Here is a 17,701-nt window from a genome sequence, read left to right on the forward strand (position 1 = left end):
TAAGAAAAAAGATAAAGTACAGGTCAAGAGTTTTGAAAATTACATTCAGGAAAGTCAAAGCATTACAGATGAAATGCAAGACTCAGCCTATATTCCTGTGTATGTGCTTAGTTAACTCTGAGATGCAAGGAACTATTTTTTACGCTAAATTGGAGAACATGAAGGACTGGCAGGAAATGATGTTTATAGGACACAAACGGGTGTGGGATGCTATCAAGTTTTATTGCCATTCAGTAAGAATGACCACATTACTCCCAAGTGGCAGACTTTTATATGTAGAATAGGTTTTCCTGTTGTAAGCAGCACTGAAAGCATTATACCTTGTCATACATGTCATGTGTCTAGCCTGTGTCTTGCATTTGTGGTACCTCATTGGGTTGTCGTGGGGGCCTTTTCTGAGCAACTCCTCCTTTTTCTTTTCATTTATTATGGAAACATTATTACTGGCATGGGTACAGTTAGTGCAGCATGAATTCAATTTATTTTAAGGTTTCTTAGATAAAGATATTTATGTGCTGGTTATTCTCATCTCATATATATTTTTTTTGGTAGAGATGGGGCTAAATTCAAACAATGAAGCTAAATATCTCTGAGCTTTGCATTTTTAAACTCCATGATGTCATTTTTAGAATGACTTGTGTGTGTCTTCATTTTCAGAGCTTAGAAAGCACATTGAATGACTTTTCTTGTAAAGCCAACTGAATGTGGAGTCAATGTATCAAATTTACAAATGACTCCCTTCCCCCAGTGCAACAGAGTGCCTGGGCAGGCTGTGCGATCACCGCTGTGCTGTACACTGTGCAATTTAGCATTAACACAGCCTGCAAAACCCAGCAGGTCAATCCATCTCATGATTTTTGTACTTTTTCCTCCTGCTCAGCTACCCTTTTGCCAGAAAGCCAGCTGTCTTCAGCCTTCCCTGGGACCTAGGTCCCTTCCCTGTGGAGAAAGCTTTGGAAAACCAAGACTGTTATTTTCCAACACCAGTTTTCTCCTCTGTTTTCTTCTGTGTGTTGCTGTAATGGAACACAGGATAATAGTGTGCTGGATTTCATAAACTTGATTTTGGCAGTTGGAAAACTTTAGTTAGTTTCATTTTGATTTGGCTGAAATCTTCATCTTCTCCAAGTAAAGAACATGAGACTTGTCCTGGGATGTCTCCCTCCCATCTCAGTAGGAGAGGTATCTTGGGTCTGTGGTTACATTCACTGGTGTAAGAGAGGGGAAAGCTACATACTGAAATTCTCTTTCCCTTACAGAGTTGAAGGGCGTGATTTTTTCCCTCTTTCTTGGAAACTGAAGTGTTCAACTCTGCTTTTCATTGGGGAAATTGTCTTATAGTAAATATTTCAGAGATGTTTCAGTGTAAATGTTCAAGCTTGGATAGGTTAGAGCTTTGGGTTTCTTACCCATGCTTGACATCATTTTGGCAATAAAAAGACTTCAGCCAGCCTGTGAGTGAGTCTGCAAAGGATTCCTGTGGGAATGTTACATGGCTCTGCTATATGCTTTGTGATTCTTCCCTGCAAAGTGCATGTCAGGAAAAACATATTCCAGTTGCTTTATAACTAGCCATTTTATTTTTCATGCATTTTAGAAATGCCAGGATGGGCAATTAGCTATAAAAGTTAGTGTCTTTGATACCTCCTGAAAGTATATCACAAAAGGTAAAAACAGAGTAGGAGCAGAACTCTGGTTAAAACTTTTCTACTTTTATTGGGAATGTTGTAGTTCTTAAAGCCGCAGTTCCCTGAATCTGGTGTGTTTTGCTTTCACTAAAGAAACTTAGTTTCAGGGAAAAGGTTTACACCTAAAGAGTTAAAATACAGAAAGGGAATAAAAAGAAGTTCATGAATGTTTAACTGAAGGATTTTGAGGCTTATGTTTTTGAGAGAACAGTTTAATATAATTCAGTTCGGTAAGGTAGATGATATATAGACTTAAAACTCTTTACCTTTATAGTAGTTTTCTAATACTGTATTCCCAATCAGCAACCTTTTTCAGAGATTTATGGGTAACAGCTTTGAAATCAAACCAGAAGATCATAGACTTTGGCTGTTTTGGGTGAGAGGAAGGAGAAATTCCAATGGCTGGTGGTCCTTGCATAAAGCCTTCCACCAGTAATCCCCTTTTGCTTGTATAAATACAGATCTGAACTTCAGCCCCATAGCACAGGTAGGAGTCATGGCTTCTAAAGTGGACAGTTTCTAAGATCTGGTTTAACCTTTGAAATTTTAAGTTGACTGCAGATTTTCTCAGAGCATTACAAAAATAAACATGCATTCCAAATTCTGTTTTACCTATTAATTTTGCAGCTGTATCATCTTGGATAGTATCTAAACAGATCTGAAAGCTTAATAGTGATGGATCAGTACGATGCTGCTGTGGAGATTTGTGAGAACACAAACATCTTGCAAAGATACCAATAAAGTAATCTTGAGTCCTTTTTTTTCTTTTCATGATTTAATGTGACTTTGGGTCTATTTCAATTAAAAAAAATTTTTTTTGATAGTTTGAAAGACAGAAGAATTTATTCTCCTGGGGAAAAAGAGATTTTCTGGCACTCTTTTCAAGAAGATTGTTGATGGCAGTGTGCCAGCCAGGCTCCAGGGTGGTGATGACCTGCCTAAAGTGAAAATTTTCTAGGTCTAAATTTCCAAGGCAGTTAGCTACTTGAGCTCTACTAGGATTTTCAAATCTGCCTGAGCATCAATGGAAATAAAGAGGAAATATGCGCTTAACTTTTAGATGCTTTTAAGAGCCTGAATTGAAAATTTCAGATGCCCTGAACACCTTTGAAATCTAGCTGTTAATTGTTACAAACTGATAAGAAGTCTTTGCATTTTTCCTAAGCTTTTCAGTAGTGCTGCAAAATAGACACCATTTTTTACCTAAGAGACTGCTCCATTTCCGTGGTGGGTGAAGTGATCCATAAGTAAATAGCCTGTCAATTTGTTAAGCATGAGGGATCCATAAAAATGGAAGTTGTGATTACAGCAGGAATTTTCCCACAGTGAAAACAAAACAAAACTGAGTTTCATCCATAAAATGTTGCAAGTGAACACCCCTTGTTTCCTTCTTACCTCTGTTACCTTGTTTTATGTAAGCCAGTGTTCTATTTTTCCTTTATGAGGAGTTAGGCGAGTAGCACAGACATGTTGATCCTTGCATCTACAGAAGAATTATATCAGCTAAATACATGTTCTGCCATTGGCACATTACTGTTATTCTGCCAAAAAACTTCTCTGCGCTTGGCTTGCACAGCAACAAGCATGGGTGGAGGAAGGAAGGAACAGCTGGGAGGTGATTATGATTTCCTGAGTCTCTGCCGCACCCATGGCACAGGTTAGATCAGTTCTGAGCTGCAGGCAGCTGGTAGAAATCCCCGGGAGACCATCCGATCATCTTCTGCACTATCTCCACCCAGTACCTGGCACACAGCCTTTGCACCAGACTGCTGCTGTAAGAATTAGTCTTGCCAAGTCAGTGCTTGCAGGGCACTTTCCGTCTTTGGGATGTCCCTTGGAAGAGGGGCAGAATGAGATTCTGGTCTTTTGCATTCAGGACAAGGTTGATTTTAATGGGATTTGTATGCACGGAGTTGTATCTGCAAGCCCGGGGTGCCTCAACTCATATTGGTTGTTTGAAGGATATATACCTGGAGAAATTTCTGGTTAAAAGGTTTAGGTTCAAGAAGAGTAGAAAATTATTCACTGAGGAAAAAAAATTGCTGCAAGAAATGTAATGAAATCATGAAAGAACACTGTTTACATTCCTGTCCTGGTGGAAAGTTCACCTTTCCCAATACAAAGGTGGTTTTGGGCACTGAGTATTGGACACAGTTTGTGCCATTAAAACATTCTTTGTCTTTGTATTACCTGCCAATAATACACACTGCTACAGTGGTGTCAGCTGGTAACAAGGCCAAATTCATAATCAGCCTTTAACAGTCTGTAATGTCCCCTTGGCTGATAAACTCCTAATTCAATACCGGCAAAGTGGTGAAACCACTTTCATGGACTGAACCATTTTATAGCCTAGGAGAAAGCAAAATGAATTGTGGGTCAAAGGGTGACCAACACCAAACTCAGGACTATTAACTGCTGTTATCTGTGGTCCTGGTAAAGGGTGAGCCATGAGCAGAACTGTTGGCTGACACCTCTGGAAAGCAGTAGTAATAATAAACATCTGGAGGGTTTGACATATTCATGGTTTCCAGTAAATAATCCCTGGCTTCTAAGCAATTGTTGTTGGAGAAGCAGCTTGAGATATGGAGAAGCTAAAAAGAAATTTTATAATGGAATGAGGAACAATATCCTGAGAAATCAGGACCACTTGTGTATCAACATGAATAATAAATAGTGTCTTGGAGAGAAAGGGAAGTAGGCCCTAAACAGGTTGTAACATTCAGCATAAGAGTCAGGCATAGGGCGGATTACAAAGTAGAGCATGTGGGAAGGTGCATGCTCTGTCACCAAGAGCACATAGGAATGCAGCCCTCAGCTCCCCACAGGTACAGACAGTAAAATCGTTAGCATGGTCTTATGCCACCAGAAGAAGAAATGTTCGTATTCCCTTAGGACTTGATCCAAATGCGATTGAGTTCAGTAGAAATCTTCCATTAACTTCAAAGAGCCTTGGATCTGGCCTGCAGTGGTTGTCTGTTTACATCTCAGCCTGCAAACATGAGTGCACATGTCCAAAGGAGCACTTTACACCTTGAGTTGTTTTAATTTGCATGTTTACTCCCATCCATTTCTCATACAAAGATTCCTCTTGATGCATGTCCCAATTCTCCATTTGCTGCAGCTGTCGTTTACTTTTCTATGGCTGTGTCTAGTCCACTGATGTGTCAGGAGCATATTGGTATTGCTGCTGTTGTGTATTTGTGCATTGTATTGTGTATTATATTGTATTATTATATTATATTGTTGTATATTTATGTATTATGGTCTTGGTCCAATTTTCTCCTTTCTTTTCCCTCTGAAACCGCATTTCAGCTAATCAGGTTGTTTGTGTAGATGAATCTCTCTCTCTCCACGTGTGCAGACACACACACGCACTTTAGTCTTTTACATTATAGCCTGGTAACCTCAGCCTTCATAATCTGCCTGTCGCTGTGTGAAACCCTGCTGTACAAAACTGATGGTACTTCTTCCCTTCGGATAAACCCTATTGACAGGCAAAAGGTTACTGCTTGTATAGGCAGGTTCGTTGCTCTGGTGTGCATAGCGCTCTAGATACATCATCCGATTAGTCAAACATCTGTGAAAAGGGTTCAGTCTCTGATGTTCCGGTTGCTCTGTGCTCACCTTTGAAATTTCTGTGGTTGCGCAAAGAGGTTTGACCACGCTAGCATTACGCGGGCCTCTCTGCGAGACAGCACGCTGTCTGGGCCCTTTCCCCAATGAAGGGCTGAGGTGTGGGGATTAAATACAGGTGTGGGGACATATTTCCCATCAAAACAACAAAACAAAACATGTTTAATGCTGTTTGCCTACAGTATCAATAAACTGATGAGATGATAACTTTTGCTGACAGGAGAATAAAATCTAATACATAAAGTACTTGGTGTTCCAGGTGAGGTAGCAATTTAAATCTAGAGGACCAATGCTTAAATAGAGCAAACCATTACAGCCGTACAATTTCCACTAATGGATCATAGATGAATATCTGCCCAAGAATGTATTAAACGTCTTGTAAGAATAAAATGATTTGATCACACGGAGGGTGTTTTCTGCAGTCCGTTATGAAGTGCCACAGAGAGGTACCAGGCTGGCTTGATTATTGGAAACAGCAGTTATGTTCATAGAGTGTTCTGCCCAAACTCATTTAGCTTGAGTGACATGTTTTGACATTTTGCACATAGATTTTTTGTTTCATTTTCAGTTTTATCAGTTTTGTTTGACTTTTATATTATAATGTTTAATATTAAGCAGTATTGATAGAATGCAACATTTGTATTCCATTCAATATTTTATGTCAGTATCATGCTTTGGTTCTAAGTAATGTTTTATTTAGTTTTTAATGTTTCCAAATTCTTTTTTTTTGAGAAAATCTCCATCCTGAAACAAATATTTTAAGTCTGACTTGTTCCAATTTGGAGCACAAATTTTGGAGCATTGGAATTTCCCACGGGGCAGAGATCCTGTTTTCCAAACAGCTCTGGTAATGGACTATGAAGAACCCCTTTGGTTTGCCCAAAGAGGACTTGGCTCATGATCACTCCTGGAGTTTATTCAAGAGCAAAAGATCAGGGGATTGTTGTGAAGAAGTCTCATTTTGGTTCATTCCCAAAAGACCAAAGTAGAAGCCAGTAAAGAATTTGACACTGTCTCACCCACCAGCTGTCATTTCTAACCCAGATGCTCCATGTCTCTTGCCAGTTTCTTGCTGGGGGGGGAGGGATGGCTTAAAAATAAAATAATAAAAGAAAAGAACAGGGAAGGAGGAAAGTCAAATGTTGCTTGTGCAAACTGTGATTTAATGCAAAATGGAACGTAAATACGCACCCTTGGTATCCACGTGAGAGATGTACTCCTATTTTAGGACAAACCACATCTGGTTGTGCACATTAATGACATTGTATTATGACAGTTTCCTTACAGCTTTCAGTTATGGGTATCTTTCCATTTCACTGTATTTTGGGGAATTTATATATATAGGTACATATATGGCTCCCATCACTCCATTAATTGAGCACAGTTCAGTGAAGCCATCCTCACAACATTTTTCCTGGGTAGCAAAATGTTATCTCCACTTTACAGACAGAAAAAGGATTTTAAAGGCCTCATCTATAGCCTATTGGTATCAGTTGGGAATCTTTTCATTGATTTCAGGGGTCACAGATCTCATCCTTAGCAACTTGCCCAAGGAAGCTGCTGTGATAACTCAGTCAAACTGATGATCCAGTCTTTGATTTTTTTTCAGCACCAAACTACATCCCAGTAATTATTTTCTGTTGTGCATATAAAGCTATGTTTTAAACTCACAGCATTACTCCCATTGCAGTTACCGCAAACAGCTGTACAAAACAGGATGACAGCTCTCACATCATTGTCTTTCAAACATAAGCAGTTATCATATAGTGACTATGAAAAATGCTAGGATGTTTCAAAAATGACTAGTTTTGTTACAGTAGTCCTTAAAAGTTTTGATGTAATTAACATATATTTGAGGATAGCTCATGGTTAAATAAAAATTCAGTTCTCTTCTGGCTTTTTCTTGTTCTGTATATTATGATTTTAGATATAGTGAACATCATAATAGTTTTGAAAAAGTAAATATATAGTCAAGGCATTTATGTGAATATTATGCAAGAAGATAGATTTTTTTTTTCCTCCAGCACAGGAAATTCAAATTACTTGCTTTACAAAGTATTATGCTGCTGCTACAGCTTATTCTGAAGTCTATAACAGAAGTCTGAGTGGTTGCTCAATGAGGTCTGGAGCAATCACAATTTTTGCCCATGTTACTGAGTGTTACTGTGTTTGGTGATTATTGTCAGAAAAGAACCATTATGAAAATGTTAAATGATGTATAGAGAGCTCTCTACAATTAATAACATAATGCAAATGCCACAGAGTGAGAGGAAATATTTTAACTAGAACTAATGGAATAAAACTGAGCAAAAAAGCATGCTTAGGCTGTACATCAGGAAAATGTTCCTAATGGTGAGAGCTATTAGACTATGGTATGTTCTCCCAAGGGAAGTGGTACTAGCAGTATGTAATACATTACTTAAAATGAATCAGAAGAAAATACTCAAGGTTATATTGTAAGGCGCTATGTTGTTGGTGTCGGGAAATGGTTTATTTGATGACTTAATCACTAAACTTTTTCCTTCTCTGAGTCCTATAATTCATATTATATTACTGAGCATATTGTAGAATTAAAACTTGTTTTGAAACAGTTACAAAGGTATTGATGAGCTTAAAAAAAAAGTTATTTATTTATTCCAGAATACCATGTATGTTATGTTTATGTATGTAGGTCTGACCAAAAAAATACACATTGCCAAGTAACCTTTTGTGTGACATTTTCTTTCAATCTGTTGTTTGTAGTTATTCATAAGAAAGAACAAAGTCCCCTGTTACATTGCAATTTTGTAGCATATGCATTTAATGTTATGGACTAACCTCCAGAAAGTGATACAATTATATACTTCTGCTTTACAGAAAATGTAGTAGAACATCTTTAAAATGCTGACCTCACAGCATCTAAGCCACACATTTCAAAACAGTGATGTAACTGGTTAAGACCAGGCCAAAATGAAGTAATAGAGACTAAGTTGCGTTGCCAGTATTAACCAGTTTTCTTTTCCTTCATATTATAGATGCCTGAGAAGTGGTAAAAATGTGCTTCTGACAGTGACTAATGGTCACTGTCCCTATGGGATGCAGAATAAAATGGTGCAGCTTTTGTGAGTGTTGCATCGTGAACACTTGGCAAACACCAGGAAGGGAATTTTTTCAGAGGAAAAAAAAAGCCACAAAGAAAAGACATTCTAAAGATTTCTTCATTACGTATGAAGTATGTAGATTAGTGCCTTTCCTTTTCAAGATGGAGTAGCCCTTCTGCTTTCTCTTTGGTCTCAGGATACTGCATGGAAGTTGGAGACCAGTTGTTCCCACTGGCATCATGGGAAAGCAGTAGTGGGGGTGCAGTCTACCAAGGTAGTTTATCTCTGGCAAATTGTTGGCTCAAGCAAGAGAGTCCCGAGCAAGACCAGGTAATAGAGGATTTAAGGTCAGCTAGCATTCCTGAACAGTTTGGGTGAATATGCTGAGCATCTGCTTGCCTCATTTTGAAGGATTTTCTGCAATGACAATTTAAGGTTGCCTGGGAAAGAGAATGGATTGACAAACTCAAGCAGTGAAAAGAACCTGTTTTATTCCTTATTTTCCATATACAGAGGAAGTGCCTTGTCAGGAAAGAGGTAGGAAGCACTCAGACGTCGCTGAGGACGGTGTTAGCAGCTCTTTTGTCATGTGTCCTCCCAGCAGAAGGAAAGGATGCCTGCTGCAGAGCAGTTCTGTTAAATGTTGCTGACAGGATACTTTGCCATACAACTCATCTAAAGGGTTGAAGATTTTTCATAATCATTAATGAATTATTTCTCCACCATTATAATAGATCTGAGATAGCTTTTTTGCAATTTTTGTTTCCCTAAGAATTACAGAATATTTGATTTGTCGGTCTTCCTTCCTTTTCTGTTGATAAACTGTGAAGGAAAGTAGGTCCTGGTGGATAAAACGCTGGATGCAGTTGTCGGCTTGGAACTCAATTGTTGGGTCATCTTCATCAGGTCTTTCTCTCTCTGTTTTGTGTACCTATCTATAAGATTTTCTTTCTCTTAGTTCTGTCTTATCTCCTTTGGCAAACTTGCTCAAGAAGAAAGCAGCCCCTTTCATGTGTATACACAATGAGTAGTTCAATGAGACCTCAATTTTCAGTGAAGCATTTAGGTGTGTTTGTGAAAGCCAAATGGTACATGAGAGTAACAATTGGTACTGTATGAAGTTTCAGTGTCACTTGAGAAGTCTTTTAAAAATCTTTTTTTTTTTTTTTTTGGAAAAGTGTATTTGTCATTTCTAAATTTCTAATGGAAAATGTTTATAGAAGCAAACCTGTTCTTTGTGAATGTCTCCTAATGCGCTAATTCTGTGAGCTCTTGTGCCATTAACCTTATGCCTTCTGGTAAGAGTTTACAGAATTTATTTTTCCCTTAGTGACAAATCATCTTCTGTTCTTCCTGGCAAATGACAGGCAGCTCAACAATTTCTATAACAGGCCTACAAAACAGTCAACAGTTTTCCAATTTGAGCAGTACTACTGATGAAACTGCTGATGTGTTTGGGTAAGACACTTTTGCATCAATTTTGATTATTGAAATTTTAGAACATTACTTTAGGATCTTATCTCCTTCCCTCTTCTACCACAAACCACCTCACAGAGCTTGCCTGTCTCATTGTAGGGGGAAGGAGGAAACCTCTTAAAGCTGTGATCCTCTTCACATTCACCTAGATTTGCAAAGGCATACGGGAACTTACATTGGCTACGAAGGAACTAAATGCCCTTGTGACTCTGTCCCTGGAGGTCCATGGTAAGCCTCCTGTTCACACTGCAAATCAGGATCTACAGAACAAAATGTTGGATTTTGTCTTAGCACTTTTTAAAGGAATAACATTTTAATGATATGTGCTATTGATGTAATCCTTCTAAAATGGACAATGATTTATATATTTCATGTGAGGACAAGATTCCTTAGAGGATGACTCATTGTTTTAGTCTGGAATAATTCCAGTGGGAACCTTTTTCAGAACTGGTTGTTACATACCTTACATGGTCTTAGTTTGGAATATATTCTTTTTTTCTTTCATTTTGTCTGATAATATGTGTTTTGCCTATTAAAATTAAACTGTCTCTTTCCCTTCTGAGTTGAATCCAGTTCGTATTTACCAAGACCTTACATGGAGAGGGAGTGTGTGTGTATATACATATATAGATACATATATATATTTATATATGTATATATACACACAGAGGAAAAAAGGACTGGATCTATTGCAAGGGGGGACTTCATTTTTTTTTATAAAGAGATGAATTGTACATTAAACACGTCTTTTCACATATTGGTTTCAACCCAAAGACAGAAATTGCCAGCATAAGTGCTTCCATTTATAGAACTAATTCAGTAGGATAGATTGTAGGACTATCCTGGTACTATGTGGTCTATGAACACTGAGTTAAGAGCCAGTGGAAGTAGCAGAGTCTTGTATTGTCTAATATGAAAACGGATTGCCTTCCTTCACTCACACTCCTTGTCTTGGTTGCACATTTTATCCCCTTTTCAAATTGGCATTGCCACTGTTATGAATCAGTGCAGTAAAGAGAGATCTGCAGCATGGATAGTAAAGAAAAGCCAGGAAGGAAAGTGCCCCAGGGAGTCCTGTAAGGTGTTCCAGTGAAGGGCCTTGGGCATCAGGGGTTTAAGGCAATCTCCAGTTAGTAAGGATTATGATGAAGTTTTATTAGAGATGAAGAATTTCAAACTTCTCTATATCCTCCCCTTCTCCCCTAGATAATGCTGGCCATGGTTGGAGGCAGAGTATGAGGCCTGTAGTCCTGTAGCTCCTAAGTTTTGGTGTGAGAGCCTTGTCTTTCATCATCTCCATGCTACTTGCTGTCTCCCATTAATGGAATCTATTTCTAGTCCCTTTAATTTTCCTAAATCTGGGGAGGAGAGGATTATGCCCATTATTGCTAAAGCAAGGGATATGTTAATATGATTTTGTAGAGACCTACAAAGGCACCTAGGTCACTCAAATCAATCAGCAGTAACTTCAGCAAGCTTCAAGGTTAGCACTTGTTATAATACTTCTCTGTATAAAGTATCACTGAAGTTAAATGTCTTTTGGAACTGGAAATGTTTTCCTGTATAAAGATTTCACAGACTCACTTAGGTTGCAAGGGACTGCAGGAGGTCTCTAGTCCAGCCACCTGCTCAGAGCAGGGTCACACTGAATTCACATCACTCAGGGCTTTGTCCAGTCAGGTCCTGAAAACTTCTAAGGGTGGAAACTGCAAAATGTCTCTGAGCAGCCTGATCCAATGTCTGACTGTCCTCACAGTGGAAAGCTTTTTCTCATGTTCGGTCATAACCTCCCTTTTTTCAATCTGCGTCTGTTGTCTCTTGTTCACCTGCTGTGCACATCAGAAAAGAGCCGTGACCCCCTTGTAGGTACTGGAGGGCAGCTGTTGGGTCCTCTAAAGCTGTCCCTTCTCCAGGCTGAAGATGCACTGCAGTGTCTCCTTGCACAGCAAGAGCTTGGTGCTCTCCACTAGACTCACTCCAGTTTATCAATGTGTTTCTTGTCCTGGGAAGCCCAAAACTGGAAATGGTATTCCAGATGTCATCTTAATTAGTGCCAAGAAAAGGCGAATAATTACATCCACAATCTACTGGCTATGTTCCTGTTAATACAGCCCAGGATGCTGCTAGCCATCATCACTGCCAGGATGCACTGCTGGCTCATGTTTAGCTGCCTGTCTGCCATGATCCCCAAGGCCTTTGCAGCAGAGCTGTTCCCCAGCCAGCCAGTCCCCAGCTGATACTGATGCAGGGGGTTTTCTGTCCCAGGTGCAGGACTTTGCATGTCTTGTTGCTAAATTTCATGAGGTTCCTCTCAGCCCATTCCTTCAGCCAGTCTAGGTTCCACAAGTGTTGCCCTTGAGTATGATGTCTGCCCTCCTCCATCCCCCTGGAGTTTGGTATAGTCTGCAAAATTAGTGAGAGTGAATTCCATCTCCTCTTCCAGGTCACTGGGTAAGATAATAAACAGGACAGGTCCCAGGATCAACCCCTGAGAAACTCCACTTGTAACTGGCCTCCAGGCAAGGTTGAGCCATTAACCCCTACCCTTTGAGCCCAATGATTAATCACCCAAGTAGGAGTCCACCCTTCTAGACCACGACATCCCAACTTAGATACAATGATGCCCTGGAAGACCATGTTGAAAGCCTAGGTAAAGTCAAGGTAGGTGACATCCACTGCTCCCCTCTCATCCACAGATCTAGTCACTTCATCATAGAAGATGATTAGGTTGTTCAGGCATGATTTACCCTTACTCCATGCTAGCTATTTCCAGTCACTTCCTTCTCCTTCATGTGCCCAGAAATGGCTTCCAAGAAGACTTGCTCTTTGATTTTCCAGGGACTGAAGTGAGGCTGACCAGCCTGTAGTTTCCCAAATCATTCTCTTGCCCTTTCTGAAGATGAATGGGGCATTTGCCTTTCTTCAGTCATTGGGGACCTCCCTCGATCTCTGTGACCTTTCATGCATGATAGAGAGTCACCTTGCAATGCCATCAGCACACTTGGCTGTATTCCTTTTAGTACCATGGACTTCCATGGGTCAGGATTTCTCAAGAGATGCCTGACTTAGTCTTCTTCCACTACTAGTATTTCCTCTGATCCTTGAACCCAGTCTGTAGGCACAAAGGCTGGGGAGATCTAGTTGGTGAAAACTGAGGCACAGAAGGTGTTGCATACCTCAGGCTTATCTTTGTCTGCTGTCACTAAATAGTCCACCCCATTTAGTAGTGGTCCCATATTTACCTTTATTTATTTTTTATTTTGCTACTCATGTGGTACTAAAAGCTCTTCTGGTAGCCCTTAACATTCCTTGCCAGTTTTGAGTCTAGTTGAGCTTTGGCTTTCCTAACACAATCCTTATGTGCCTGGGCAATGTTTCTGTATTCCTATTGTAGCCTATCTGTGCTTCTACCTCCTGTGTATGTCATTTTTGCACTGGAACTCAGTCATGATTTCTCAGTTTAGCCATACTAGTCTGCTGATATGTCTACTTGTTTTCCTGAGTACAAGGATGGAGTGTTCTTGTGATGAGGGGAGTTTGCCCCTAAAGACAGCCCTCACCCTTCAGAGCTGTCTCCTGCAAGATGCCACTTACCAGTTCTCTACAGAAGGCAACATCTGCTCTCGTGAAGTATAGGGTCTGTAGTCCGCAGCTTGCCTTCTTCACTTTCCTCAGGATCTTGAACTCTGCTATATACTAGCATACGCCAAAAGTATATATTTTTTTAATTTGGACCATAATGGTTAAATTTCAATAAAATAGACTTGAATTATATCAGTTGCAAATGTCAGATTTTGAATTTGGAGATCTTATGTTCTATGGAAACAGCGACTGAGGAAAAGAAGTGTCAAGAATGTAACCCCATAGGAGCATAGAAAACAGTGATATCAGTCAACTAGGCATAACTATAAAAAGATTTCCAGTCTTTGGGACCCAAATCTCAAGACAGCAGGTTACAAGATTTCAGTTTAAAAGATTTAAGTTTAGAAGATTTCAACATCATCAGGTCTGTACGAGAAGCCTAGCCCTGATTCGGTCATGAAACCAAACCCCAAACCACCAACTAAACCTAATTTAGATCTGGATCTGAACACCCACTTCCTTTTCCTCTTTTCCAATCAAAACAGGTTTCAGTTCTGGTTGGTTTGAGTTCTGGGTGAAATCTCTTGTTCGTTATTGTTAACTGTTTCTCCCATCCCTATCTGTGATCTAATAAAAAACCTAAACCCCACTCTTCACATGCCACATATTTCTATTAAGCAAAACCACTGTCAACAAATTAAAGTATGGCAAAACAGTGGTGGTTTCCTTCCACTCATTTTTATAGTTATTAATTATATTTGGTTTTGGTCCTAAAATGAGATGTAAAGATTTCATAAATCAGGTGAATTTGTTGTTTTTATAATTACATTTTATTGGATAAATGATAGAGTATATTTAAGTGGGCATAGATTCTACCCAAATATTTTATGTGGTTGTTTTAGCAGTCTGTTATAGATGTGTTCATTAAATCTGGCACACAGATAAGGATTAAAAAATTATTCCTCCCCCAAGTATTGTGATTTAAAAAGCAAATCTTGGACCAACCAATGCACATCAATCTTAAGACTCAGTCTTGGGCAAGGCCAGGTACCCATAAATCCCAATGACTTAGTTTAAATGAGTGGAAAAAGGTGGTGGTCAATATGGAACTGGATTTATCCGTTGTGTTCAGGTTGGTTTCTCCTTGGATGATATATCCTTATGAAAAATCTCTCTGAAGCTTTTTCAGTATATTGATAAAATAAATCATGTCTTCTTAGCCTCTACTTTTTTTTTTTTTTTTTTTTTTATGGTGACCCCCAGAATCAATAAGGCTGCACTACTCAAAGGAGCTGCAATGAAAATAAGTCAAGTCCAACCGGGTGTTTGTCTCTGATCTTAGCCTCGCCAAACACTGTTACTATCAGGTACTTCTACAGATTATGTTCATTTATAAGATTCTTTTCCTATACTTAGTTCTTACCTTATAAGAAAATGGTACTTCCTGTGTCAAAAGTCTGACTGATCATGTTTTTACCTGATGCCTGGTCTCAAATGAGCACCTGTAATGAACCTCTTGAGCAGTAAGGATCTCATTTCAAAAACTGACCTCTGTCCCACTGTTCATCTGGAAAGATTATTCAAATTGACTGGCTTGTCACCTGAACTATACAGCGTGAGAAAGCAAAACAAGAAACACTTGAGCTTTAGAGCCAAGTTAAATGTTAATTGTACACGTGTCTTTTCTTCCTTTTCTGCATGTGCTCCTGCAGTTATAAAACTTTGTTATCTGTTTTGGTTTTAGTAGCAAAATACTTCTGTTTTCTTTTAGTGTGGTCTGGCTTGTGTAAAGAGTGCTTTTAGGGTAAATGGCTGAATCCAAATTCCTTTATCATTGTGATCCCCTGAAAAGAGCAGAATAGATGCTCTAGATATAATCAGCCCCTTAGGCTGATATGCCTGGCATATCTAGAAGGTCAGAAGGCATGCTCCCAGTTATTTGCACAGATTTAATTAAGAGCCGGTGTCATGTTTGAGAGGAATAAATGTCTTCCCTGAACTACTGTTAGTTAGGCAGCAATCTAATGCAACATACCAAAGGAAACCATGTGGAAACCCAGACTGTCAGTGCAGGGGTACAGGGGTTAGGTAGATCTAGATCCTGCCTATTCCCTTCCCAAGACAGGTGCAGGAAGCAGGCAGGACATGGGCAAATTACTCTCTTATTCACTGACGTATCTGAATCATTACAAAGAAGGTGCTTTGGGCTGGTCTGGGACAACAGTAAAGCATTAGTCTGTGGGGTGAGGACAAATTAGTAAAGAAATAATGATTCAGAAGGGGTCCTGAAAGTCCTGGTGGTTCTTAGCATGGTACTGCTTAAATACCTTCCTTTACAGCACAACACATCCTTTTTAACAGCACAATCTGATCTTCACACACCCGTGTCAGTATGATATTGATAATTTTCTTTATTTAGGATAGAGGAAGCAGCTGTTCTTTTGGACTGTGTTCTGGTTTGGGGTTTTGAGTGGGCCATTCTTTAGCTAAGTGGAATCAATTCAGTGAGCAAAAACATAGAACATACAAGATTGCAAATATCTGCCACTCCGGTGGAGGCACTAAACACAGGAAGCCCAGTATTTGTTTTACACGACAAGTTCATCAGAACTATAAAGCATTTTTTAAAAATTATGATTATTAGAGAGTCAGACAGTGTTTACATACACAATACTAGTCTGTATGTAGACAGAGGCTGGCACTAGGCCAAATGCCTACAAATTCAGAGCCCCATCCTCAGCTGGTACATATCACTGTAGCTCCATTGACTTCAATGAACTGGCGCCAGTTTACATTAACTGAGGAGCTGCTGCATTATATGGAATGATTTCTTTTTTTTTCTTCCTTTTCCTTTTTTCTTTGATGAAAAACTCGGAAATGTCATTCTCATTAGTTCAGAAAAGGGCTCCTTATTTGAGTGATATACCTTTTATTTGTTGATGATAGTCTTTTCTCTTTAGGTTATTCCTGTTCTTATCCAATTTACAGACATATTTATACTTGTTTTCTAAAAGCAGCATGCTAGGGGTGCCTTATGCTTCTTGACCTAGCCCTGATGGGCTTCCTTAACATGTGAATTTTGTAGGTTAAAGTCTCAGAGCTTAGGGTAGTAATTCCTGACCCTGAAATCGAAATATGCATTATATCACTGAAGTGATATCTTTATCGCATTCTTGTGATACATAAGCATATCCCACAAAACAGCAATCAGATGAGTATTTTTGGTCATTTCCCAGAAGCTCTTGGAAGCAGTGGCTGAAGGGAGACTGCTGATCAAAACCAGCCAAAAAAGATTATTCCTCCTTTAAATTTAAATTCTGTAGAGGTTATATATGCTAAAAGGAAGGCTGCCTCAGGCTATAATGCTGTTAGCTAAAACGGATAAATGAAGTCTGAAATCAGCGTTGTCGCATGGTATCTTGTCGCAGACGCAACCATTTATACTTATACCTCGCAGACATGTCCTTTCATTTATGAGCTGATCCAACCTGTGAAAATACTTCCTTTGCATATAAATTTGTCCACAGGGTCCATTCGATATCCAGTGGGTCTCACAAAACAGAGAACTTTTTCCTTTCTGAGTTGATAGAAGTATTCTAATCTAGAAAGACTATGCATAAAGGACATATCATGTTGTTCATGAATATTTAAAAGTTTTCCTAGATTTCATTAAAAAAAACCCACACCTCCTTTGGACTCTAAGGATCCCTTTTCAAAAGTATTTATTCCTTAATTGTTATGTTGTTTTCTCTAGTCCTTGAGAAGAGGGATACTTTGGATACCTTCTTTGCTATTTGTAAAAGTTCTGTTTTATCTTCATCCTTGGCATAATGATTTTGGACATTTTCAAATTTTAAGTGAACTTGTAGCAAGCAATGAGTCTTTGAAGATGGGCTTTATGTCTAAAGTTGAATGAGTGTCTGAATTTTTCTTCATAAACCTTTGTTACTTTCTTACCTACCCTGTATTTTCTCATGCAGTCATCTTGAGTCACATAGCCACAGTCTGGCCAGATGTTTGGAAGAGCTCTGCTTCCGTTTTGGCATTTTAATAAATAGACAGGTTTTTTTCAAGCGCCCACTATGTGTCCAAAACGGGGGTTTCTGGGCAATGTTGACTCTTGAAAATTACTATAAGTTACATGCCTGAACTGGAGGTGGAAATCTGGCCTATGTTAGGAGTTGCTGAATGACTGAAAACCAGGTCACATAATTTTCACCATTGTAACTGTTTAACTTAGGA

The sequence above is a fragment of the Apteryx rowi genome, unplaced genomic scaffold (assembly GCF_003343035.1).
Source record: "Apteryx rowi isolate R43461 unplaced genomic scaffold, aptRow1 scaffold_21, whole genome shotgun sequence".
Lineage (NCBI taxonomy): Eukaryota > Metazoa > Chordata > Aves > Apterygiformes > Apterygidae > Apteryx > Apteryx rowi.